Below are 9,630 nucleotides of genomic sequence, written 5' to 3'. Positions count from 1 at the left end.
GTGGCAAATCAGGTTTAATATTGATAAATGTAAAGTTACACACTTGGGGGCTAATAATATGCACACATTATACTTAATAGGGAGAGTACAACTGGTGGAGAAGCATCTGGGTGTTCTGGTAGATCATAAGCCTAAACTGTTACTAAACAAACAACAGTAAAATCAGTCATTATATACAGTAAAGCATGCTTGTTATAGTCACTGTGGAATCTAAAGGGTTAATCCTCTGCACTGTTTAAAAATGCTGTTCGATCCTGACTTCTCTGATCCTTTCCTTCTTCCAGTGTCTCCCTCTTATCTCCTGATAAGACATATCATGTGGACACACTCTGCACATGCTCAGTTTAGTGTGTATTGCTAGAGAGGCTTTTTTTAATTCTTGGGAGAGTGCATGTGATCAGCACAGGGCCAATCGGCTCTGTCCAGACAGAGGTAAAAGGTTTTGCATTCTCCTAGAGCAGAAAGAAAACTCCTCCTATAAGCTTTAACATGTGCTCAGCTGGACACTGATAGAAGTCATAAGACTGCTCTAACTGCTGATGAGAAAAGGTATTTAACAGTTTATATTTACTAACATAATTGCATTTCTATGTTTTGTGTATAGTGAATGCAGGGTCCTGGGTTTAGTAACACTTTAATAATAGCAAGCAATGCCAAGCTGAAGTTTCCAAAGCGAGCAAAATCATTTCTTGTATTAAAAGAGGTATGGACTGCAGAGAGAGAGAGAGAGAGAGAGACAGGCAGCACAGTGGCAAAATGGTTAGCACTTCCACCTGGCAGTACTAGGGTCATTGGTTCAAATCCCAACCACAGCACCACCTGCCTGGAGTTTGCATGTTCTCCCTGTGCCTGCGTGGGTTTCCTTCAGTTTCCTCCCACATTCCAAAGACATGCTGGTAGGTGAATTGGCTCCTGTCTAATTTGGCCCTATTATGTGTATGTATGAATGTAAGTGAGGGACCTTGTATGCCCCTTGAGGGTTAGGGCAACCAAACTGATAATTGGCATGTAAGAGCTCAGCTATGTGGAAAGAAAGTGGCATGCTTAGTGCACTGTGGTAGAGTGGGCATAGTTTTCATCGCACCAGTGGTGTTGCTAGGATTGTAAAGACATGGGGTGTGTTTGGGAACTGTCACACCGAACACTGTGGAATGCAGTTAGCTGCACTCCAACTGCATAGACAGTCCAAAATCCAGGCCATCCTATGGGAATAGTTCTAGCTGTTGCAGTGCAGTACAACATGCAGCATTTTTCTGCACTGTAAACACACAAAAATGCATGCAAACGCACTGCAATGCATCACAGTGCACATAGAAGCCCAAGGAAAAAACACAGGTCAAGTGCATATAGAAAAACACATGTCAACTGCAATTAAAACGCACATCAACTGCATGTAAAACATGCATCAAATGCACACATAAGTACAATGAAAAAACACAGTTACTTGCAATTTCTGGTGTGAATGGGCCCTTAAGCAGAGAAGCGAGGGGCTTGTGCAGTGGTATGGCCAAATTATTTTAACAGTGGGAAGGGTTTAACCCTTTCGCTGCCACGTCCGTACGGCGTACAGACGTCTAGCACTGCTTGCAGCTGGCCAGGTCCATACACCATACAGTCCTGACATTTCTCCTTCTGCTATAAGCTCACTTCAGTGACCATGAATTTATAGTAAAATTGTTCAGATTTCTCAATAGCTCTGATGCAGCCGCTGGCTTTCTTCCACTCCCACTGGAACACCTGTGCATCCCCGTATGGGTAAGCACAGCCCTACAGGGGCATACACTTTAGTACTCCCCTTGTGAATAAGGCCTTAATAGGAATTTTGCAAGTTATGTTGTGCTTGTGTGCACTAAAAACATTTTAGTGTATTTCTACTGAAAATAGCGAGTTGATGAACATTTACGCAACTATTGCAGGACTTAAAAATCAGTAGCACATTTTCCAATTCTACAGGTAATGTGCTTTCAGAAAATGTATCGTCTGGGGAGTCTTTTACAAATTCTGAAATGAAAAATGGTAACCTTCAGATTTTTAGAGTAAATTGTTTTTACTTACAGTTTTACGCACCTTCAGTTTTCACCATTTCACAAAAAGGCGCAATTTAAAATGTACAAATAATTGTTATTTATTAACCCAATACAGCATTAGCTTTCATATTTAGTAGGAATTTAGCAGGAATTTTGCAAATCTTACAATCTATGTATCCATTAATAATGATTTTAGTGTATTTTTGGTTAAAATATCAACTTGAACATTTGTGCAACTCTTGCAGGGTCTAAAGAAATCAGCAGCATACATTTTTAATTAATTCTATAGGTCATGTGCTTTCAGAAAATACATGGTTTGGGGGATCTTTTACAAATTCTGAAAGCTGTAATTGAAAATTGATTACCTCAGATTTTTAAAGTAAATAGTTTTTATTTACAGTTTTGTGCACCTTCAGTTTTCACCATTTCACAAAAAGGTGCAATTTAAAATGCACAAATAGTGTTACTTATTAACTCAATACAGTTTTAACTTTTATATTTCATTGGAATTTAGCAAGCATTTTGTAAATGTTGCTATGTATGTATCCACTAATAAGGATTTTAGTGTATTTTTAGCTAAAATATTGTTTTAATAAACATTTGTGCAGATATTACAGGGCCTAAAAAAATCAGTAGAACCTTTCTCTTTTCTACTGGTCCTATGCTTTCAGAAAATGTATAGTTTGGAGGGGTCTTTTATAAACTCTGAAAGCTGTAAGGGAAAAATAAAAGAGCAATGGAAAAAATTCAAAAATAGCCTGGCCACCTGGGTTTAAAAGTGGGTGCAGGGCCTGGCAGCAAAATGGTTAAAGGGGAGTGGTTAACTAAAGCAAAAGCCTTCTTATACCCATAAAATATGCTTAGATTGCTGTTCCACAAGCATGAGTCTAACAGTATACATGTATAAACCTCAGCACAATCTTTTTTTTTTTTAAAGAAAACTCTGATATATATGATTTTGCATACACTGAATATAGACAGAGAACTGTCTATATTCAGAACTTCACTAGAATAGTCAGGGACTGCTTAACTACTAGCAACTGTTGAGACATAAACACTTTAGTCAGATGCACAGCATGTCATCTCCACTATAGTATATACAGCGGAGGAGTCTGTAATGTAAAAATTGAATTTTTTTTGGTTACCGTAAAATCCCTTTCTCTGAGTTCGTTGACGGACAAAGTCTCTTCTTTATCCATGACCAAACAAGTTTTATAGCCCTACCTACAGGAGTAAATATACAAAAAAGCCCCCTGCGCTCCACAAAACCTAGTGATCAAAAGTGAGCTGCTACCACCTATTCTTTATACCTCAAGATATGTGCAAACAATTTATATACATGATGAAGCGCTCAACTTATATCCTTCCATAATATATTAAATAATAATCAATCTATATAAATCTAGTGCAAAAAATCCCCCACATAGAATTATACACCCCCTAGTGGCCAATAGTGATATTACACAAAATAACACTTAAACTGTGCAAAGTGATAAATGTTATACAAAATATAATGCAAAATCAATTTCAAAAACAAAATTATTAATGCCACACTGTGCAAAAATAAAAAAAGTGTTCAATACACAGTGATTATGGTTTCATTCCATGCTGCAATTTGTGCTCTTCGTGACTCTTGAAGTGATTCCCCTCATTAATAGCCAAAGTGCCCCCTCACCTTCCACATTCGACCCTTGCAGGTCACAAGGCTTTGTATATATATATAATATATCTGCCAGGATATTGTATTCCACTGCCACCACCGACTTTAATCAAGCTCCTCCTCCAGGCAATGAGTTCCTCTCACATACCTTCCCTCACAAAACGGGCTCAAATACAGGGCGCATATGTAAGAAAAAAGCAGACCTTCATAGTGCAACACTATTTTAATGCACTCAAGGTTTTAAGATAACAAAAAACGCACTCACATATCCTCCAACAGAAAGAAGCAATTTCCCATGTGCTATGGGTATACTCAGGTGTACCAAAATGGCGTCCGAACCCGAAACCGGAAGTACGTCACCGGAAATGCGTTGACGCGTTGCGCCACGATCACGTGGCTTCTTCAGGATGCCGCATTTGATGACAAGACTTCCTTTTAAGCTCTTGGGATAATTTACAAGGGGCGTGTACAACCTCCATTTTCTTGTAGCCCGATCTACACAGGACAGCCATATGCTGCCCCTACTCCCCCTGGTCTCCCATTAAACCTTCTCTGCTCAAACTATTACATTTAATCCTCAATCTTAAAATTACTTTATTTAAACAAATAGATCTATTTAAATTCTTAAAATTATATTTAATTATACACTATATAAAATATATATCCATATATACATACACAATGAAAAGGAAAAAACTTTAATTGGTAAATATGTCAATATATATGTATATGTAACTAGGGGATTAATAGATATATGTGTACCATATATCCACTGAAAAAAAATTCCACTCTCCTATATAGATTTATTAAAGCTACCCCATTCATTAAAAATATGTATTTTAATTAAAAAATTAATTATAGTATTACGATTATATTAAAAAATAGTAATTATAAAATTTGAAGAAATATTGATTAAAATTACTTAATTATAAAAAATTAAATACAATTTAATAAACCTATTCCAATGAAACTCCTGTGTAATACCCATACCACATGTTTACATAAATAAATACATATATAAATCATTTATATACCACCAATTTGTACATTAAACATTTTAAATTAGACCAAGCAGTATCAGAAATCATTAAAAATCATTAATGAAGCAATTGAGGTCAAATTTGATATTTAAACCTCTAGGTGTCAGCGTTTGCATAAGAAAGATCCATTTCGACTCAGCCTGACTTATTGTTCTCACCTTGTGGCTCCCTCTCCAATGTTTTTTGTTTTTTTTTGCACAGTGTGGCATTAATAATTTTGTTTTTGAAATTGATTTTGCATTATATTTTGTATAACATTTATCACTTTGCACAGTTTAAGTGTTATTTTGTGGAATATCACTATTGGCCACTAGGGGGTGTATAATTCTATGTGGGGGATTTTCTACCTACAGGAGTAGTCTTTGGCTTAAGTGGGTCCCACTACCGCCAGGTGCAGGGGGTTGTGATGGTGACATGTTGTGCCCCATCATATGCCAACCTGTACCTTGGGGAGTGGGAGCGTATGTTCATGTATGATGAGACTCTATCAATGTATACAGACCACATTTCTATGTGGAGCCGATACATTGATGATATCCTACTTGTGTAGGATGGTCCAGAAGACTTATTATGCAAATGTGTTGAGAGAATGAACAAATATCATTTCAACCTTATGTTTCAGATGACCTATGATAGGAAAGAGGTTACATTTTTAGATGTGACCACTCAAGTACAAGATGATGGAAGCTTAGCCAGCCGATTATATCAGAAAGCCACGGCTGGAAATACTGTTCTGCATGCCTCCAGTATTCATCCCCAACCCTTGATTACATCTCTCCCATATAGTTAATATCTTAAGATAAAAAGAAATTGCTCTGATGAGCAGTCATTTAAAGAGGAAGCAGGTGCTTTAAGGGTTAGTCTACTAGAGAGAGGATACACAAAAACATGTTAAAAAAAAGCCTACAAACGTGCTAATATGAATACTAGAAATATAGATATAGAGACATCAAAAGAAAGGGTCCTTGGGTCCTTGCATTTACAATAGAATTATCATAAAATATTCCATTCAACACAACATACTTAGGAACATCATTCAAAAATACTGCCATTTATTAACGATCAATCCTTTGCAAGGCTAATTTGAACCCCCAGTTCCCCAGATTACCTTTAGAAGGGTTACATCTATAAAAGACCGATTCAAAGTGAGTTTAAGGGGGACACTAGGAGAGACCCCTGTAAACTAAAGGGTACCTTTATGTGTGGCACCTGCAACCATTGTAGTTATATGTGTATTGAGCCACAGCCCAGGTTACCCAATGAAGATCTCTTCAAACCTAAACATTTTGCAAATTGTAAAACCTTTTGGGTTATTTATTTACTTTAAGCATTTTTTTTCTTCCTTTCCTTGTCTTCCTTCAGTCTGCTAATTAAGGAGAGGGGTTAACTGGTCACAGGTGATACAGGACCTATATAACTTGCTGTAGAGCTCACTCTGAGCTTGCTCATTTGTGAACTTCTTAATTAAAAAGGTATGCGCTAATAACAAACTTATACAAAAAGTGTATATCATCATCCAAAAAAAAATTTAGTGTTTTAAATAAATTATAGTGACCAAACATAAATTAGTGTCCAAAAAATATATATATTAGTGTCCAAAAAAAAAAATATATATATATATATATAGATCTTCAGTGACTTGAACCAATTGTGAAAAATCCACCACCAAAGGAGATTAAATGAACTCACCAGAGCTAATGGCTGGTCAGATTATAAACCAGCAACAGCACTTGTGCTCTGGGAGCAATGAACCCGATGTCCAAATAGATATGGTGATGTTTCAGATACTTCCGGATAGTAATAATCACAGACAAACAACTTTGCAGCCCAAGCTCTTATGATGAACTTCTCCACTCTCTCATATCTCCATGAGAGCATACAATACACTCAGGGACAAAAAAAAGAGAACATAATAGTGCAATACGTTTTTTCATTTATTTCTTTAATAAAAAAGGTATAAGGAAACTCACAAACAAGGTGTCCAACAGACACCAGCTTCAATCGCAAAAAAGGTGAGATACAATTACCGCTCACCGCGGATCTCTCCCATACAGCACAGAACAGCAAGGCTCTCTAACGTCCACATCATGTAGGCCACGCCCAACCGGTTTTGTCACACCGACGTCATCAAGGGGCGGTACAAATGGGAACGTCAGACAGCTCTTATAAATACCACCCTTCATCTACATAATTTTAACACCCAGCCAATCACTGCGTTCCTAGTCTCCTTAATCACGCCAGCTTGAACAGGTGTTTCCCAATTTAATTATACATATACACTCTACTACATAAAAAAGCTAAATATATATACCCTGCAAGTTTAAGTCAGCGCAATACCAGTCTCCTTCAAAGATCCCCACAAAAAAAATATAAAATTATAAAAACATAAATATATGCAGAAAAGCAATATATACTCCATCCTGTGCATGGCTCTTCAAACCACAGAAAACCCTTAAAGGGCCATGCACAGAAACTTAAAGCACAACTCCTCTCAAAATCAAATTACAAACATTTATAAAAAATATAAACCAAATTAAAATACATTATATATAACAACCATTATATGTATATCAATATTTAAAGCAGATAATATCTATGTTTAAACCTCTTGAGACTAAAGATTCCAATTAATATATCCAAAAAAGTCTCCTTTTTTGATATTTCTTTAATCAGATCTAAACAACTCCAATGACTTTTTACTCTCTCAATTCCATAAAAAAATTTTTTAAAGATTCACATCTTTAATTTCAGTCTCAACCATTTTTTATTTATTTATTTATTTATTTATTTTTGTTTGTTTTTTTTATTTTAAAACCATCTAGATATACATTCCCTATATTTTTAGAATTAAACGTAGAAGAGTTCTTCAAATTACTATGCATGTAGACCTTTGCAGGTACTTTACTAATCCCCTCTCTTATTATCTTTAGTTTTCTCAAAAAAAAATTTTTTATGTTCAGCTTTCTAACAAATTTTTTTTTTTTTTTTTTTTTACAGATCGATAAAAACATCGAATTTATTTACATTCTTTCTGGGTATATATTTTAGCCCTAAATCTAAAACTTTTAACTCTTTTTTCAGTAAGACAAACATCACTTAAATTAAAAATTCCAGTGCCTATAGATCTCTTATCCTTTTCTTTTCGTTTAACTCCTCTTTTTCCTCTATACCTCCTCCATTGTTTTTCATACCATATGTATCTCTTTACTTCCATCCCCTGTAATTGGAATTGTAATATCCCATCTCTGGGTTCCATCCTCTACTCGGGTCCTGAAAACCCTCTATTGGAAAAATTACCCTGAAAACCTCCTCTCTGAAACCAATTACCTTGTGCACTTCCCATCAAATACGAATCTGTTTTTCTAACAAGTGCTTTAAATTATTAAAATTATCTTCCAATTTCACTCCATTTTTTTCTTTTTAATTAGGATTATTGTTGCCAAAATTTATTTTGGGTGGGATATGCTGCTGACACTTTGGTGTTTTTTTGTAAATGGCGCTTTTTTCTTTTTTAATTTGGTATTGATTGTAACTTTTTTGGAGTGATTAAGAAGAGCTGCCATGGATATTTTTGGGTATATGAAAAAAGAAAGGTGGATTTAGTTGAGGTACTTAACCCTATAAAAGAAAAAAATGGAGTGAAATTGGAAGATAATTTTAATAATTTAAAGCACTTGTTAGAAAAACAGATTCGTATTTGATGGGAAGTGCACAAGGTAATTGGTTTCAGAGAGGAGGTTTTCAGGGTAATTTTTCCAATAGAGGGGGTTTTCAGGACCCGAATAGAGGATGGAACCCAGAGATGGGATATTCCAATTCCAATTACAGGGGATGGAAGTAAAGAGATACATATGGTATGAAAAAAAATGGAGGAGGTATAGAGGAAAAAGAGGAGTTAAACGAAAAGAAAAGGATAAGAGATCTATAGGCACTGGAATTTTTAATTTAAGTGATGTTTGTCTTACTGAAAAAAGAGTTAAAAGTTTTAGATTTAGGGCTAAAATATATACCCAGAAAGAATGTAAATAAATTCGATGTTTTTATCGATCTGTAAAAAAAAAAAAAAAAAAAATTTGTTAGAAAGCTGAACATAAAAAAATTTTTTTTGAGAAAACTAAAGATAATAAGAGAGGGGATTAGTAAAGTACCTGCAAAGGTCTACATGCATAGTAATTTGAAGAACTCTTCTACGTTTAATCCTAAAAATATAGGGAATGTATATCTAGATGGTTTTAAAATAAAAAAATAAATAAATAAAAAATGGTTGAGACTGAAATTAAAGATGTGAATCTTTAAAAAATTTTTTTATGGAATTGAGAGAGTAAAAAGTCATTGGAGTTGTTTAGATCTGATTAAAGAAATATCAAAAAAGGAGACTTTTTTGGATATATTAATTGGAATCTTTAGTCTCAAGAGGTTTAAACATAGATATTATCTGCTTTAAATATTGATATACATATAATGGTTGTTATATATAATGTATTTTAATTTGGTTTATATTTTTTATAAATGTTTGTAATTTGATTTTGAGAGGAGTTGTGCTTTAAGTTTCTGTGCATGGCCCTTTAAGGGTTTTCTGTGGTTTGAAGAGCCATGCACAGGATGGAGTATATATTGCTTTTCTGCATATATTTATGTTTTTATAATTTTATATTTTTTTTGTGGGGATCTTTGAAGGAGAACGGTATTGCGCTGACTTAAACTTGCAGGGTATATATATTTAGCTTTTTTATGTAGTAGAGTGTATATGTATAATTAAATTGGGAAACACCTGTTCAAGCTGGCGTGATTAAGGAGACTAGGAACGCAGTGATTGGCTGGGTGTTAAAATTATGTAGATGAAGGGTGGTATTTATAAGAGCTGTCTGACGTTCCCATTTGTACCGCCCCTTGATGACGTCGG

The sequence above is a fragment of the Staurois parvus genome, unplaced genomic scaffold, assembly GCF_062004578.1.
Source record: "Staurois parvus isolate SC_StPar_1 unplaced genomic scaffold, SC_StPar_1.0 ptg000126l, whole genome shotgun sequence".
NCBI lineage: Eukaryota > Metazoa > Chordata > Amphibia > Anura > Ranidae > Staurois > Staurois parvus.
The sequence above is the reverse complement of the archived record's forward strand: the minus strand, read 5'-3'. Positions refer to the sequence as shown.